The sequence below is a fragment of the Callorhinus ursinus genome, unplaced genomic scaffold (assembly GCF_003265705.2).
Source record: "Callorhinus ursinus isolate GAN/ISIS: 27379988/994484 unplaced genomic scaffold, GSC_fseal_2.0 scaffold7, whole genome shotgun sequence".
NCBI classification, from domain to species: domain Eukaryota; kingdom Metazoa; phylum Chordata; class Mammalia; order Carnivora; family Otariidae; genus Callorhinus; species Callorhinus ursinus.
The window spans coordinates 35295473-35314281 of NW_027397069.1; the positions used below are offsets into that span (position 1 = coordinate 35295473).

An 18809-nucleotide genomic window follows, 5' to 3' on the forward strand; every position below is an offset into this window, starting at 1 on the left:
CTCTCTCTTTCTCTCTAAAATAAATAAATAAATCTTTTTAAAAAGTTCTTGGTCTTTGGACCCATAGCTACAAAAATAAACATGAAATATTGTGAGATTAAATGAGATAATGTGTGTGCTATGTAGCACTGTTTAAATAACTCAGACTGTTTAAATAACTCAAAATAATATTATTTCCCTATTGCCAGGTTCTGTCTTCTTCACAAAGACATATCAGAGGTCAAGTGATAATGTGAGGACTCCTGTCCCTTCAGAAGAATGTGAAATAGGATGGAAAGGGTAGCCAACTGAATTTGAAAAGAAAAAAAAAAAGGAGAAACTAATGATTACTGATATCAACTATGTACACTGATTTTGTAGCTATACATACATTTCCTAATCTAATCACAAGAAGGCTGTGGGGTACAGCTATTGCCCACAGTTTAGAGAGGATAGAGCTGAAACATCTGTCTCAGACATGAAATTGGTAAGTGTGGGCTGCAGGATTCCCAAGTCTGTACATCTTCACCAAAAATATCTTTCTCTTTTCTTTCCAGATTCATAAAGACCTTCTCAATGAAAAATGGTTGTGATAGGAGACTGTATCCCATTTTCCCCTATAAAGGAATAAAATATTCCTTGCTTATTCTTTTTTAAAAGATTGGATTATTCTTCTCTGTGCTTATTATGTATGTATATCATAAATCTAGATACAACTTTTCATTAATAGTTACTAATGGAATGACCATCCTTAGCCGAAGTCCTTTAAGAAACTAACTACACTTTAAATAGCAGAAAAGATTTCTGAAAATGTAAGCGTTCCTACAAGAAGCAAGCTAACGTGTAAGTGTCTCTTATAACCATCACCTCTAGGATGTATCTTTAAGAACTATAAAAATCAGCAATACATGTTCAGCCTTGATACTGTATAAAATCAAAGACTTCTGATTTCAGCTACAGCACGTAAACAGTTGGGAGGTTGTCACTCCCATTCTTACAAACTGAAAAATGAATACTTTCTCCTTTACCCATAAGAAAATTGAGGTTGCAGAGCCAACTGACACCCTGAAATTTGGAGAGACAGGCAAATCATTGGAGTCACTGTCAAGATCTGCCTACCAGGAGTAGAAGCTGTTGAAGCCATGAACCGGTAAGAATACCTAACGTTAATTTTCCATAAATGCAAGAGCCTGAGTGTTTGAGACAAGCTTGAGAGTGAGAAAATCCTGGGGCTGCTGTCTGCAGGGTGGCACACTTTTCTGAGCTTTACCTGCAGGAAACCCACCTGGTTCTCACGGGCATACTCTTCCAACAGGTTAATCATGGTGAAATATACCCTGAACCCTCTCTCTAACAAAGGACTTCTCTGCAAAGGAAAGAACTGCCTAAATAGACATGAAAATTAAATGTAAAGCTGTGTCCTGTTGGGGTTAATGCAAAGCATGAAATCAGCCACAATACCTGGCTTGCTAAAATGTAATACAGAGGTCACTGGGGGCAAGGGAAGGTTTTGGAGAAGGGTGTGGGCCTTTGGAATGACGAAGCCTGCATGACCACTCTGCCATTGGAAGGCTGTGGGGAGTTGCCTTCCCAGAAGCCTTCTTAGCCCAAACAGCTGCCCTGTGATCTAAGAGATGTGTGCATTGTCCCTTAGGCTATGATTAGTAGAACTCGTAGAACACGTAGATTAGCATATCATATCTTCCCCATAAACAGATCCTCCCAGTTTCAGTATGACCCCTTGTCACACATCATGTGCTTGAGAACCAATGATAAGGATTTGTGATTATCCTGAAGGACCAATAAAAGCAAGAACAAAGAAGAGCAAAGGTCTCCCTCTCTGAGCGTTGACCCCCTTGGTTTCTCCTCTCTTTCACGGCAAAGTGTGGAGTCACTTTTCATCCGTCGGTACAGGGATTGCTGGCCATCCCCGGCAGTGTCCTTGATCCTAGAAATAAAAAAGGAGGTCAAACTAAAATTACAAATACCTGAATTAAGTATTGACTTTAGTTAATGTATAGTATCAATATTGGTTCATTAATTGTGAAAAATGTACCGTACAATATAAATGTTAATAGCAGGGAAACTGAGTGTGGAGTACATGGGATCTCTTTGTACCATCTTCGCAATTTTTCTTTAAGTCAAAAACTATCCTAAAATAAAATGTTTATTAAAAAATCATTGAAGAAATATTAGGAACAGAAGTCAGAACTAGGTGGCCCAGAGACTGATAGCATTGTTTTCCTGAAGGAATTGCTTAATTTCTATATAGCCTCAAGCCCTTAACTCTTTTTTTAAAGAATTTAAATTTATTTATTTTAGAGAGAGTGAACACACAAGGTGGGGGAGGGACAGAGGGATAAGAAGAGGGAGAATCTCAGGCAGACTCACCCCTGAGCGCAGAGCCCAGTGCAGGGCTCAATCTCAGGGTCCATGAGATCATGATGTGAAACGAAATCACAAGTCAGACACTAAACCCACTGAGTCACCCAGGTGCCCCTCAAGCCCTTAACCCTTTAATAGTAGATGGTTTATTTTCTCTTTTCTCTAAGAAACATCCAGTAGTGAAAGAAAGAATGAGGAATATTTTCTTTCTTTCTTTCTCTTCCTCTTTAATTTTTTTTTACTTTTTTTAGAAAAATAAATTGCATTTTGTAAAGAGACTGGAAGATTCCAAGCAGTGACTGTGTCTATCCATTTCATTGTTGTACCTTTGAGGCCTAGAACAATGCTTTCTGCATGGCAAGTATCCAACCTTTCTCAAATATTTGTTCCATGAAAAACTAAGTAATTATTAATAAAATTAATAAAAAATAGAAAACTCAGGGTGACTATCTCTACAATACCTGTATTGAATCTATAAAATGAATACTTTCTCCATATATTTGTATTTGTTTTTAGATGTTTTTTCCCCCTATTCTTTCCCAATAGTCCTATCCTTTCTAAAAAAAAAAAAAAAAAAAGTAATCAGGGAATATGTTTAAAAATTATTGTTTTAAACAAGTGAGTGCAAAAAAGCCAAAAGAAGCTAATAGATTCCTCAAAGTTTCCTATTTACTGAAAGAATCCAAACTAGAATCAAGGTATATTGACATTCGGAGATTTCCCTAGTTATATACCAGTGTTTCTTTTTTTAGAATTAGTTATATTGTGTAATAAGAAAGTGGTGATGGGGGCCTAGGTGCTCAGTCAGCTAAGTGTCGGACTCTTGATTTCAGCTCAGGTCATGATCTCAGGGCCATGAGATCCAGGCCCCTGTCAGGCTCCATGGAGCATGGAGCCCACTTAAGATTTTCTCTCTCTTCTCTTCTTCTGCCCTATTCCCACCCCCACGCCCTGCTTGTGCATGCACTCTTCTCTTGTGCTTGCTTTCTCTCTCAAAAAAAAAAAAAAGAAAAGTGGTGATATCTAATGAAATATTTTGATATAAATTATTTTACAAAATAATAAATTATTATTATTATTCAGGTATAGGTCTTGGAAACAGACCTCAATCAACACCTATATCTTTTTTTTTTTAAGTGTTATTAGGACATGTACTTTTTTGTTTTTTTTTTTAAAGATTTATTTATTTATTTATTTGAGAGAGAGAGAGAGAGAGAGAGAGAGAGAATGAGATAGAGAGAGAGAACATGAGAGGGGGGAGGGTCAGAGGGAGAAGCAGACTCCCCGTTGAGCAGGGACCCCGATGCGGGACTCGATCCAGGGACTCCAGGATCATGACCTGAGCAGAAGGCAGTCGCTCAACCAACTGAGCCACCTAGGCGCCCAACACCTATATCTTTTTAAAGATATAGGAAACTATGCTAGAATTAAAACATAATGATCATCAGGATCAGGAGGACTATGGGAATATTTTTTCACTAAAATCTTTAAAAGAAAGATGTCTTTGAGTATAATTTTGAGGCATGGTTTAGGTAAAATCATGAATATGGGTACATTGTACTTTTTCTTGTATTTTAAAGAGAAATAAATAATATATTTTCTGATAAAAATAATAGAAGCATTAATCAAAATAATTTTAGCAGTTCCAAAAAATGATAACCCATTTTAAAAGTATCATTAGAATTCTTTCAGTTCTCTACCATACAATATGGTGTGTTCTGACATGGAGTTAATACTAATAATTTTGGAAAAATATAAAATCATAGGTCAAAATGAAGTAGATTGTTATAAATGAATACTGGGATCTAAATAGTATGGCATTAAGTGCTTCATCCACAATATCAGTTGAATTATCCAAACCTTACCTCTGATTATTTGTGCGACCTGAGAATCTGCTATTATTGTTCAAAATTACAAATTAGGTGTAAATCAGGTATTTCTCTTTTGATGTTTCAGTCTGTGATGTTCCACCTCTCAGGGTTAATGTTTTCTATCATTTTATTTAGTCATTTAATAACTATTAATTAGGTCCCTAAAATGCCAGGTACTGGAGATACAAAAGTAAAACTGGCAGATATCACTGACCTCATGAATCTTAAAATCCATGAGAGGGACAAATGATAAACAATATAAAAATTTAAAATATATAGAATGTTGGATGCTGCGATTTGCTAAGGAGGAAAAATATTGCAGGAAGGAGAATTGAAATTCTAGACAAGGACACCACAGTAGCTCTGTGTGAGAAAGTGCCTTTTATAAAGAACTCATAAGGAGGTGAACAACTGAGGAGAAGAAAAAAGAAGAGAAGAGAGAAAAGGGGGGGAGGGAAGGAGAGGGGAGGGAAAAGGAGGGGAGGGGAGAGGAGGGGGAAGGCAAAGGGAAAGGAAAGCAAAAGAGACATGAAAGAAAGTCCCAGTGACTGGAGTGTGCATGGCTTGTTTGATAAACTGTAAAATAGTCATGGTTAAGGGGAGTAAGCAAGGGAGACAGTAGTAGGCAATGGGATCCCAGAAGTAACAGGAGGCAAGCAAATCATGTAGGTACTTCCAAGTGATTGAATAAATCTCTTTGTTTGTTTGTTTGTTTGTTTTTCCTTTGAGTGATGTGGGAAGACATTGGATGGTTTTGAATGGAGACATAACATCAGCTGGCTTATATTTAAATTGCGTCACAGTGACTGCCATTTTGAGAGGACACTGAAAAAGGCAGGAGATGAAAGACAATTTAGAAGGCTATCTCAGTAATCAACCTAAGAGAAGTTATTAGCTTGGATCAGGATATTGGTAGTTGTGACATGAAAAGTGAGCTTATCTTGAGTTCATTTTGAAGAAGAACTGTTATGTGCTATCAGTGCCTGGGTTTGAGGAGCAAGTAAAAGGTGAGTTAAAAATAACTTAAATATTTTGGCCTACATAACTGGAAAAATAAGGTTGCCATTAGCTAAGATGTAGAATATCATGAGGTAAGAAGAAATTAAGAAGGAATATTAGAACTCAGTTTTAGACATGTTAAGGTTAGCATAATTACTACATATCTAAGTACAGGTAATAAGTAAAAAGTTTAATATATGGATTTGAAGTACAGAATAGAGGACTAGAAGAGAAATATAAATTAGAAATCAGCGTGTAGGTATTTTTTAAAACCACAAGATTGGATGAAATTACCCAAGGAGTTATATTAATACTTAAGATGAAATTCAAAGAGGAAGTCTTAGAGAAATCTAAATTGTAGAAGTTGGGGTGGTGGAAAATAAGCAGCAAGAATAAGGTTGATGGAAAACAGATGAGTGAGATGCCCTGGAAGCTAAGTGGAGAAATTATTTAAGGGAAGAGAGAGAGATCCCCTGTGTCAAAGGCTGCTCATAGGTCAAGAAAGATAAGGGCTGAGAAATGAAAATTGGATTCAGAATCTATTAGTGAGGTCTTTGGTAACTACAGTAAGAACAGTTTCTTTGTAGTGATGTTGGGGGGAGGGGGAGGGGAACCTGATTGGAATGGGTTCATGAGAAAAAGAGAGGAAAGAAATTAGAAGCAGCCAGCAGAGAAAATTCTTTCCAGGATATTCATAGTAATAGGAAAGGAAATGGCACAGTAACTGTAAGGGAAAATGGGCTAAGATAAAGTTTGTCATTTTTGTATTATTTTTAAGATGGGAGGGATAATATCACGTTTGGATACTTAATTGATTTCCTCTAGCCACTGTGACAAATTGCCACAAACAGGTTGGTCTAAATAAAACATAAATTTAACCTCTCATGATTCTGGAGGCCAGAAGTCTGAAATCAAGGTGTTAGCAGGACTGTACTGGCTCAGGAGGTTCTGGGGAAAATCCTTCCTTGCCTCTTCCAGCTTTTGGTGGCTCCAGGTATCACTTGGCCTCCTTGGCTGTGTAGCTCCAATCACTGTCTCCCTGGTCATAGTGCCTGTTCCTATTCCTGTAACTCCATCTTCGCCTCAGGAAACTTGCCATTGGATTTAGGGCATACATGAATTAGTCCATGATGATCTCAATTCAAGATCCCCAACTTAATTACATCAGCACAGACTCTTTTTCCGAATAAAGTAACATTCACAGGGTCTGGGTTCTTAGTTATGCATGTCTTTCTGGGTGGCATCATTTAACCCACTACAAATACTGATGGAAATGATGCATCAGAGAGGGGAAAAACTGCTGATGCAGGAGAGATCTGCTAAATCGATATTCTTGAGAATGTAAGAGGAGATGCAAATTAGTTCGTGAGTTGAGTATATCATAGTCCTCCCATTGTAACAGGAAAACCCCCAAGATATATGGGGGGATAGATAAGTAGATGGGGTGACAGCTTGTAGAAGTCTTCTGATTTCTTCAAAGCTATTATCTTAGGTTTGTTGGTTTGTTTGTTTGTTGTTTTCCAGAAGAAGATGTGAACTGAAGATTTTTGTGAAAGCAATTTATTAAGGAAGCACTCACAGGAGAGACCATTAAGAGACACCTGAGAGGGAGCCAGGGAAAGAGAGGAAGTCAAAAGAGAAAAGGGGGGCAAGAACAGCAGTTACTTCGCCCCCAAACCCTGCTGTGTGAGGGCTGTGAGAGAGTAATAAGTCTGCTTTTGGGATGGCTTGAGGAGAAGCAGTACCATCAGAGGGAGCCAGCCTTCAGTTACTTCAAGAAAAAGAAAAGGCGGGGAGAAAAGAGCCGTTTGAAGACAATTTACCTCAAGTTTCAGAGAATATAGTGAGTTTTAGGAGATGGGAGGGGCGGTTGTGCCGAAATGGGAGAATTAGGGTTTGGGAGATGAAGGATAATCTGAGGGTCATGGGCTACTTGTGTAATGGTCATGAACATTTAGGAGCACCATAATGACTTTAGACCAAAGGGACATAGACAGACAGCAATGAAGGGAGTAGGGAATGCTGAGCGTGGGAAGCGGTCTTACCAGAATAAAGAAGAAATCCAGGCTTCCACTTGACTTCTGCTGATGGTGGTGTAGACAGATGTGCAGAGGAAATATTGTATTCTGCAAAGGGGTGGCCCCATCTAGTATGAGGGGTCCTTCTTGACGCTTGCAGACAATGGCCTGCAGAGAGGGCTCTTACTCTAAACACTGACTCTCTCTCAGACTTGGCAATCCACCTATAGTTTGAAAAAATTGGATCAGATTATATTACAGAAACTTTGTTTTTCCCTGAGAAAATGGCACAGTCTTTAATATGTTATGACAAGAGGGTACTTAAATTTTATTCTTGCTAACAGATTGCTTTTAAATTATATATATATATATATAATTTCATGCATATATACATATACAAATATTAATTTTATATCTATATCTATCTATCTATCTATGCTATAGCAAATTAATATTTACCACATGATTATTTGTATATACTGGTGTTTCCAAATCCTGATCCTGGATATTTCTTCTACAACTAGAACATTACCCAATGTCATTAATTCCTCTAAGTACTGTAATTAGGTGAGATCATCATCTTTTCTGCTTGCTCTATTAATTTTGATTCCTCAAGTGTTCGTTCCTGTGTTGGTTGAGTTGCTCCCCAGTGCTGGCTATGGAGGGGACTTACTTTCCTAGGTGAGATTTCCACTGGACTGCCCATAGTACACTTTGCACAGGCTGCTCACAGTGAGACCGGGCAGCAGGTGCTGCAGCTTTCGTATGATGTGTTTTCCAGGAGAGTGGCTGAGGGGTGGGAGAGGCAGTAAGGCAGCGGACACGGTAGGTTAGCACTGCATCTTCTGGGTGTGAGTACCCCCTTTCTGCCGGCGTGGAGCCAACCGCCTTGCGCATTGCTCCGCCACTTCAGCTCGGATTCCTAAACCCTATTCTTTTGCCTGGAGGTGTCTGTCTCCATGGCTGGTGCCCGACGCAGGTCAGCAATGCACAAGGGAAATTTCCCCTGGCTGCCTCTGTAGGGGGATCAAATTAATGACAGCTTTGGCTGGCGCTGCATCCCCTCCTGTCTTTGCTGCCCTTTCTCTCCACCAGCCTTTACTTACAGACGTAATACTTTGGCACCTATTATGCATAGTTTAGGAGACTCTAACTTCTCCCTTTCTTGCTTTCCAACGCAACTCGGTGTTTTTGAATTCTTTTTTCTTATTTTTTAAATTTGGCTTTGGGTAGGCAGGCTTAACATGTGCTTGTTTAATATTTGAATACAACTGGAGATTGTCTTTCAAGAAAAAAGGTCAGCACTTTTGTGAAGCTAAGAGAAGGGAAAGGTTTTCTATACCATGAGAAATCCCGTAAGTAATGTGCACAATTTGAGCTGTTCTTTAAACAGATTTGGAGGGATGGCTATCACAACCAGTTAAAAGCAGCGTTTTGTAGACATCAGCCACTAACAGCCTCTACCAACGTTCTTTGTAGTATAATTTAGCAGTGTTTTACTTTTTCATAAACATGTATTAACCGAGTGAGGGATAGATAAGAAAGAAGGCATTCGTGGTCATTGCCAGCCACTATTATGTAAGTTGCTGGGGCCACGTTGGATAAAAGAAAATTACAGCCTTTATTTTTAAGTAGTTATTTTTAAAACATAAGTAATAGTAGGAAAATATTAAATTATAGATTCAACCCTCTGTTTCTTGACCAGTATGGAGAGGTGATGAAAAACAATTAGCCTGCTCACCTGTGTGAAGCATCAGATATCATATTAATCTGAGGAAATGACTTTATTGCATAAAAAAGCCACAATGGGAGTATGCCTGTGACCACTCTAGGAACAACAACAACAACAACAAAGTAAGTCAGAGAAGCAAATGTTTTTAAGAAGCAGTCATAGGGAATAGATTTATTAAAAAGTAGTCACTTTTTAATAAAAAGTACATAAAAAGTATATCTCTAAGGTTTACCCACTTATTTGCAGGGTTCTTAGAACTCTAGACCATTTATATCCAGATCTCATATCCCAGAGAAGGTAATAAATATTAGGTTGAAGAAGTCAACCATAGAGGTGTGTATTACAGAGGTCAGAAACAAGAGGAAAGGCTCTAAGTGGGAAGAGCAGGAAGAGAAGAAAGAAGAGGAAAAAAAAATCTTGAGCACATATTTTGTGACATGGCACTTACATATAGTTTCTCATATAATTCACATAGCAACTCTGAATAGCAGTTACAACTGTGATGAGTTTGTCTTTCTAGCAATAGCTCTCATTTGGCAGACCACCTTTTAAAGTTGACGACAGCTTTTGCTATTCAAAGAGAAGGTATAGGGATTTTGAAAAATTCTATGACAGCAAGAAAATCTGTTTATTATAAAAGCTATCTACATTTTAAGCTGGTTGGCTAAGGGAAAAATTTTTTTTTCTGTGGGAGAATGTCTCTTTTGACTCAGAAATATTAATAGGTCTATTGATTTAACAAAGGCATGGTTGTGGGAACAAAGTATAGATAGGAAACGTTTAAGCAAAAATAAGAATCAAAATAATTTGCAAAATATGGTTGCATGAGTTTTGGAAGTGGTGTTATAAGGAATAAGAAGAAGGGAGAAAGAGAAAGGTCTCAGAAATATGAGGGGAGACCAGGGCTTATGAAACTCTATATTGAATTGAGAGCCTTATTTTATAGAATAATGTTATCTAATATTAAATTCTGTCGTTTCATGTATTTTCTATAATTGCTCTCCAGGGCACATTCTAGCTGGATGCTTATCAATCCTTTTCTTTTTCCTGGGAACACATGATAACCACATTTTCCAACCTTCCTTGGACTTAAGATGAGGCATGTCACAGGTTGTATAATGTGGTTGGGAATCAAATATACCTCTTTTATCCTGGCTATAAAGTATTTAATGCCACCCTCCATACTTTGCTTTTTGGAACAGCAAAGGATTCTCTGAATGATGTGGTGGATGATGTGGACAGTACTCCAGAGGGCAATGGAGCAGTGATGTAAATTGAACCTGGCTCTCAGAACTACGTTTTTGGTGGAGAGACACTCAGAAGAGTCACCCAACTCATAACTGTGAAGAGAACTGAGGCTTATTGTGTAAAATCACTGAGATTTGGAGGTTGTCACAACAGCTAGACTTAGCATTATGACTCTGAGTTTTAGCACATTTGCCATTACTCCAAGTCTTTGGTAAAGTATGTTTTAACCAAAATTCTTATTTTAGTGGTACTTAGGGGAGTAGCAAAGAAGTTGGTAGCCTGGGAATTCTATGTGGTTACCATCAGGAAAGAAAGCAGAAGTCTCAGTTGGTACACAAAGTGATAACTAGAAACCAGTTAGCAAGAAACAAGCGCGTGCATGCGTACACACACACATACGTGACAACCAAAACTCTGGGGCCTGTAAAGACACAGAAAAGGAAAACCACTTCTTTGTCTAAATTGCATTGACAAAAGATAATCCTTAAAGAATAATAGTGTGTGGTGGTAGGGAAGGATATTTATTTCTGCTTTTACATGAGATGAGAACTCAATCCATTTTTTGTGAGTTTTAAATCAAAATGTGACCCAGAGATTCCAAAGGCTTGCTGACCCTTAGGTGGGCAGAAGCTCCACAATTGTTCTTCTATGCTTCTGGGAGCCTCATGGAAAGTGGGTTACATGATGCAACAACCTGTCTTATTTCAATCTTTATAAAGTATTCATTCCAACATGCCACACTCCATTTGACTCAGAAATTTTACTAAGATGGCAGACTCTAAAGTTTCTTTAAGGTTTATCTTTTGTACAAGGCATGTGGGATGCCACCAGCTTCATGCTTATATAATCTTATAATCAGGAGGCCAGCTATACTGGACTACAGTAATGTACCAGGGAATGGTAGATGTTCAGTTAGCAATAATCGCGCCTCGGATAAACCTCATTGGCTACGATACTGCCACTGCGCAAAGCTTGTGGTAGATGTTCTGTATCGTGGCAGAATGAATTTTAGCTCAGCATCAGAAATCTAACATGGCCCAGAAGATATGATACAAATATACAGCTAACTCCTCCAGGAGAAAGCACAGGCTTTTTGATGTTTCTCCTTTTGTAATAAAGAAAATAGGCTCTGTTAGATGAAAATTCTATCCAAAAAAGAAAACAAAAATCACATTTCTAATGGTAGCTTCAGCAGAAGGTCACCACCTGATTAAGCTTATGATGATTCACTGTCATTTCCTAAATTCATTTGTCTTTGGCGCAAGTCAAGCCAAAGTTTTTTGTTTTTTGTTTAAGCCAAAGTTTTAAATAAAATGTGATAGAAATCAGCACTACTATTTATTTCAAGTCTTCAAGGGTGACATGAAATTTAATCGTCTTACCAAGGTTACTACATTGCTTTTAGTTTACTGTTTGGCAGAGTTCTGGATATTTCTTTTCCCAGTGCATAGATACTCTTCCATATAGCTAAAGATTCTTTGGGAGGCTACTAGAAGTGAAATTTATAAGATATCCTTGAGATGTTATCACTGAGACCTTCCTCAAGACAACTTAACATTCACTTCATTTAATATACTCTGTGTATTTGAACTCAAATACTGTGATTGGGTGGAGATCCATGACTCTGTGTTTTAGGGGTCAAATAAGGCTGTCATTTTCTCTATTAATATAGTTTTTTAAATTAAAATCAAATCATAATAGGATGTCCATGTATTTTTAATCTAAAGACACTATGATGAGTTAGCTACCACCAAAGGTCTTTATGTAACAAATTGTCCCAAATAACACTCCAGTTCTGCTACTAAATTTGCTTCTGGTGACTAAGTACTGCTTTCTTGATCACTATAAATTCATAATACTACCAAAAACATTGAAATTGAGACTATCCTCATCCTTACACAGAATAGCAACAATTTTAACCATTTGCTTAAGCTGTTCTCAATATGTGAAATCCAGAACCTCTAAATGTACTCATATCAAGAAATTCATCCAGATCTAAATTTATGTTCTTTATTCCCTAATTTAGCAACTGCATCCTTAGAATACAGGCCCATGCATTTCCTCTTGATTTTAGCAATATTAATAAATAAGAAAAGTGTGATTATATATTATATACAGATATATAATATATACATAAATATGTATATGTGTATATAACATATATGCATATATAACATTTGTAAAGTATACAAAGTGTATTATATATATCCTAAATATAAAATTTTGGGGGAAGGAATAAGCAAGAACCTCCTGGGGAATATTTAAAAGGGACAGATACCACTGAGCTTCACCTCAGAGAATCTGGTATAACTGGTCAACACAGCAGGATATTTTAAATTGCTACAGATGGGCACCTGGGTGGCTCAGTTGGTTAAGCGACTGCCTTTGGCTCACGTCATGATCCAGAAGTCCCTGAATCAAGTCCCGCATCGGGTTCCCTGCTCGGCAGAGAGTCTGCTTTTCCCTCTGACCCTCCCCCCTCTCATGTGCTCTTTCTCTCTCTCTCTCTCATTCTCTCTGTCTCAAATAAAAAAAAAAAATCTTAAAAAAAATAAATAAATTGCTACAGATAATTCTAATGTGCCACCAGGTGGGATTATGAGCCTGGTGACCATGTAGAGTGGTATAAGTGGGACATGAGGAAAATTTATATCCCTTTGTGAAATAACACGTGTTGTCATTACAGAGTTTTCAGCAAGAGAATCCTTCAATATTAGAAGAAGGACTTGTTTCTGGAGGGAAGGGAAGCTCAGGAAATTTGTTCACTTAGTGTACTCAGAAGCAATTGAATGTCTCCAGTGTATTGCCTAATTTCCCGTTCTCTCCTAAGCAATGACTCCATTTTCCTATAAAAACTCTGGAAGCACTTGTGAGTATATCTCATGGTATATTTCAGTACTGCTCAAGTGTGGATCCAACATCTGATCTTCAGCCATTGAACTCTGCTACTACAAGAAGAAACCCAGTAGGTTCTCTGACCATGCTTTTGTTCAACAATTTAATTGAGTCGTTTTCTTTAAGCTCTCCATCAAACTTAGAAGCAGCCAGCTCATATCACAGTCTTTCAAAAGTGCGTATTGCAGCAACCACTCAAAGTTTTGCTTTCAATAGGCTTTTCACTCCAAATACCCATATTTAATAATTTAATGTTTCATTATTATGTGCCAGAGCTTACCAGTGTTTCTTTAGATTATGTTAACCAGATCTTCATTGCCTTCAAACTCTAGGTCAGAAAAACACTTTAGATTCTCATTTACTTTAGCTTATTTTTCTTGCAACCATTTCTTTTACCAATTACTATGTTGGTCACTGTTAGTTGTAGGCAACAGAATTCCCTTAAATTAGATTTTTGAAGAAAATAATAGGCAGCACACAGAATTTCTAGGAGTGTCTTAGGATTTGAATGATAACATAAGATAATACACCTAGGATAAATGTCCAACCACAGTGCAGGGTTGTTCTTGTTTGGCAAGAAAAGAATTTGGCATCCCTCTGAAAGATATCTTTCCATCTATACTAACATCTGACTACATCTTTACACTAATGTCCTTAAGAAGTTGACAGTGGATCCTGTTTCATTGATGTTTTACAATATCTTGAACTTGGGTAGAAAAGAAAAAATATAATATATATGTGTGTATATATATATATATATTTTGCAAAAACCACTCAATATATATTAAATATATATATATTTAGCATATATAAATATGCTAAATGCCTCTTCCTCAAGCCCTGATTTCCTTAAGGAAGTTTCAAAACTTGGTCACTTTTGACTCATATCTTGTGTGAATGACCGTTTTGTGGACCCAGATCACATGACAAAAATAAAACTATTGGTGTTTCTAGGAAATACAGAGCATTATAACATCCATAATATAAGAAGGATTTATTGGAAAGGTGAATAGGAAGCTCACTGAATTGAAGAAAGTGATGATAACCCCTGAATAATAGAAAAAAATACCCCTATTATACTTGACAATTCCCTTATATAATTTTTTTGCACTTAAAAAAAAATTATTTGCTTTAACAGTATGAAATACCTGAAGTAGTCAGGTGCCTCTAAGGCCTCAGGCTCTGAAGGGTAAGAGGGCCCTGTTACTGCTCTCCATGTGACCACCACTGGCACCGTGGGAGAGATGTCACCTGGTTACTGTTGGGTGATGCTGAAAGTCCTAACTCTCTAATTGGTCTCCTCTGACACCACACCTGCAGGCAGGAGAAAGGTTGCCTCATCACTGGTGGGTGGAGTTGAAAGTACAACCTTCTCAAGTGGTCTCCATTCATTCATACCTTGGAGGGTGGGAAGGAAGCTTGTTAACATTTGGAGGGGAGGAAATTTTCCCAACTCTCTACTCAGCCTTCTTTGACACCACCCTAGCAAATGTGTTGGGGTACTTCCCTGCAGCTTCTGCAGGATGGAATTCTAGACTACCCATTCAAAATTTCCTGGTGTGGATCAGAGTGAGGCCACAGTTGTTTCTGTGGTATTGCCCAGAGCAGAGCAGTTATTGTCTGAAAGTTTTCTGTCTTCTGAGGCTGCTCCTTTCCTGTCCTTTAGTTACAAAAGATAGCTGTTGTTTTTCTGCTTCCATTGATATTTCTGGGTTACGAGATTTTCCAGTGTCCAGTCTAGAGTATTTGAGGCAAAAACAAAACAAAACAAAACAAAAATCCTGGAAACTCACCATTATGATGCTTCTGATACCAAGGTCCCTAGCTGGTCTGCCTTCTTCTCTCCACTTTTCAATCTTCCTTTGCCTGTTTTATATATAATATCTAGGGAGTTTGGTTTTATTGGCAGGAGGAATAGGGAAAATTATGTGTTCTCCATCTTTCCGCCAAATGAAGTAATCTGTTTTTATTTTTCTATCATCTAAAGTAGCAGTCTGGATTCAGGGAGTTAAATTAGGAATTTTTATTTTATTTATTGTTGTTGTTAATATTTGTTGAATCCTTTTTTTAAAGGGACATTCTTATATACCTAGTGTTGACTAGCTCACTTAAACTTCACAGTTGAAGAAACCAAACAGGGAAGTTAACTTACATGCCCCACATTACACTGCTAGTAAGTATCAGAAGCAGGATGTGAAATTGGTAATTTTGGCTCCAGGGCCCTTTTAGTTTCTTCTCTGTACTGTTTCTCCCATCATAAGATGGATTACTATTGGTCTAGCAAAAAACAGGTATCTGCTTTATACTAAAAACTATTATTTGAAAAGTAGCATTTCTTAAAGAGAGAAGAGAAGAAAGAGTTGCTATGAAACCAAAACAAGGAAGGACACCAAGGTTTCATGTCTAATTGGTGTCAAGATTGGTTCACAAACTTCCATATTCTTAATCTATTACTCATATTCTATTACTCAACTATAATGTCTTCTACATTCCTCAGAGCACATTTTTCTCCTACAATTTACTGTCTTTTATTTAATTTCTTCTCCAATTTATCAGTGCATTAACTTCTAACACAAAGTTTTAAAATCTTATTCGTGTATGTCTAATACCACTAAACTGTTTTAGATTAAAAAAGTGGCTGTATTCTATTCTACTATTTTCTCTAAGGATTTTTGGCACAATTTTCAAAACTGCTTTCTTTCAGTTTTGAAAAAAATATATATACATGGGGGCGCCTGGGTGGCTCAGTCATTAAGCGTCTGCCTTCGGCTCAGGTCATGATCCCAGGGTCCTGGGATCAAGCCCCGCATCGGGCTCCCTGCTCCGCGGGAAGCCTGCTTCTCCCTCTCCCGCTCCCCCTGCTTGTGTTCCTGCTCTCTCTGTCTCTCTCTCTCTCTGTCAAATAAATAAAATCTTAAAAAAATATATATATATATACATATATATATACATGTATATATATCTCCAATGGCAAATGGATACATGCACATATATGTATACATATATTTATTGTTCTTTAGATACATATACATATAATATGTGAAATATATATTAATTGATATAGAAATGGATATGGATACATAATGTGAAATAAAATAGTTGAAACAGTGTTAGCATAGATATAGATATATATCTCCAAGGAACTAGAGAAGTTACATCTTCCCTTTATGGTAGATTACATAAAATATATATTAATTATTAAATATATATTTATCCATCGAGAATAAAAAAAACTCCTAAAAATATATAGCTTGTGTGTGTGTGTGTGTGTGTGTGAGACAAAAAAATAACAGGGATAGTTTTCACATACCATGAAGACACACACACACAATCCATATATCTAAAACCAAAAAGTAAAACAATTTTTCCTTTCCTCTAGACTTGGTTTAGAAAGGATGACTTGGGTGTTTCTAAAAACTTTATGTGTGGTAATGAATTTATGAGACATGTCTTGAAAAACACCTTTGCATTTTTCCTCACACCTTTCTTGCTTTTCTTTCTTTTTTTTTTTTTTTTTTAAGCTCAAAACACTTAAATATAGCTGTGGTTTCCCTGATGAACTTTTGTGTGATGAGTGATGATAGGCTTTTGAATCAGTTTGGTTTGTTTGAGTACAAACAAAGAAAATCTAATGGTGTCTTAGATCCTAAGGGCTCAGGTTGCTATATTACAACAAATCTGCAGTAAGCACTTTGAGATTTCAGTCAATGTCTCAAACACATTAGGAACAGAGAAAATTTTGTTTCCAACCTGAAACAACTTGTTGTCCAGCATGTTGGCTTTCACCATCATAGAAACAGCCTGGCTCTCACAGTTCCTATAGTCATGTCTTGTACCAGCGTCCCAAGCTGAAAGGAAGTGAGCAGACAGAAAACGCTGAGGTCTGATTTTATCTGTTAAAAAAAAAATTCCCTCTATGCGCTCGAGTAATTTTCCCTTACATCAGAAATACGCATTTCCTTTTGAGAATATTCAATTCTCTTAGATGAATAAGTCTGTAGTTTATAAACCTAGGTAAAACTCTTTAAGGCATTTTCATTATAGATAAGTAACCAGTAAGCAGAGTTTGTTAGACATAGGCAGAATTCATAAGATATGTTACTTACAAGATAAGTAGTTAATAAGTACAGCAGGTGTGTGTTAAACATAGATAGAAAGGGATGGAAGGAGATACCTAATCTTGGTGAGGCACCTGCATACTAAATGCTTATGATCTACTAAATAGCTGTGTGACTCCATATATAAGCATCTCAAAATATTCAGACACTAAATATTCATGTGGTCTTATCTGGCCATCCACTGGTAAAACCCATTCTAGCCCCCTGATTTCTTTGCTAAAGAAACAAAAATACATCCTATGCTATTCTTCAGCATGTTTGTCAAGCTACCACTTTGGCCCAGTATCCAGATGTACTTTCTCCATACCTCTCCAATGGAGCAAGAATCGTGGGCCCAGTACACCCTCTGTCTTTTGGTGCAGCTGCTAGAGAATCATCCCTGGTACTTATAGCTACCCCATCAGCAGAGAAGATTGATGTGGTAGACAAAGAGACAAGACATACAAAGATTGCAAACATAGAACTCAGTAATATGGTCCTTCCGTCTTGCTTGTGTTTGGTAACTCCTGTGATTGGAGCATTTTGACTTGGTTTGTAAATCTTTTTGTCCCATGGCTTCCAGAATAGAGTGCCTGCAGTATATGTAGAGGCTGCTGTTGCGTCAAGGTTATATTCCACATGACAATATATAATGGACCAGAGATGGGTCCGAGAGCCATTTCAACTGGCAAGGGAGACTGGGAAAGTAAAGATCTGTCAAAGGAAACCCATTTGCTAAGATTGGCTCGTATCCAGTCAAGGCTTTTTTCTTGCCACTAGTCACAATGTTACAGAACAAAACTGGGGTTCTATTAGCAAGAAATTAGAGTGTAAAATGACTGCTGGTAGTCAATTTTAGTCTCTGTCATAAAATTATCCTCTTCATTTGTAAGTCTGTGCTTCATTTTCTAGTTAACATTTTTCCATATGGAGTGAAATGAAAACTGAGTAATAATCTCCTGCTTTTGTAGATGAGGAAATACCAGCATGGAGATATATAAATAACTGAAGTCACTCAATGGTTATTACCAAATTAAAACAGATATAATATTGTTTATTTTGAGTTAGCTCTTTTACTCTACATTTTATTTTATATATTTTTTCATAGAAAGTAATTTCCTGAAATTTAATATTTGGGATTAAGAAAATTTCCTAATATGTAATACCTTTACCATCCTTGAATGAGGTAGAGATGGTGCAGAGGATGTAGAATAGATACAGACAGGGTTGCCTTGGGTGGTTCAGTTGCTTAAGCATCTGACTATTGATTTCGGCTCAGGTCATTATCTTGGGGTCATGAGATGGAGCCTCATGTTGGGTTCTGCACTGGGCATGGAGCCTGATTCAAAAAACAAAAATAAAAAGGGAGGGGAAAAAAAAGAATAGACATAGACATGTTCAATGTTCCATAGAGTTTGCTGTTTATGTAAGTTATGAGTTTTGAAAGAAAATATGTAAAAGTACATTAGTGTAAGAGATGCCTGATTTTTATATAAGGTCTGCAGTTTAAAAAAAAGATAAAAATAGCTTACAGCCTTATTTTAAGAACTGAATATGTGAAAATTTACATAAAATACCTAGCACA

General features: G+C 37.1%; 1 pseudogene; it reads right to left on the reverse strand.

The window, feature by feature from the left end:
* Window positions 1-11095: 11095 nt before the first annotated feature.
* Window positions 11096-11205, reverse strand: LOC112826998 (U4 spliceosomal RNA; annotated as a pseudogene).
* Window positions 11206-18809: the final 7604 nt, after the last annotated feature.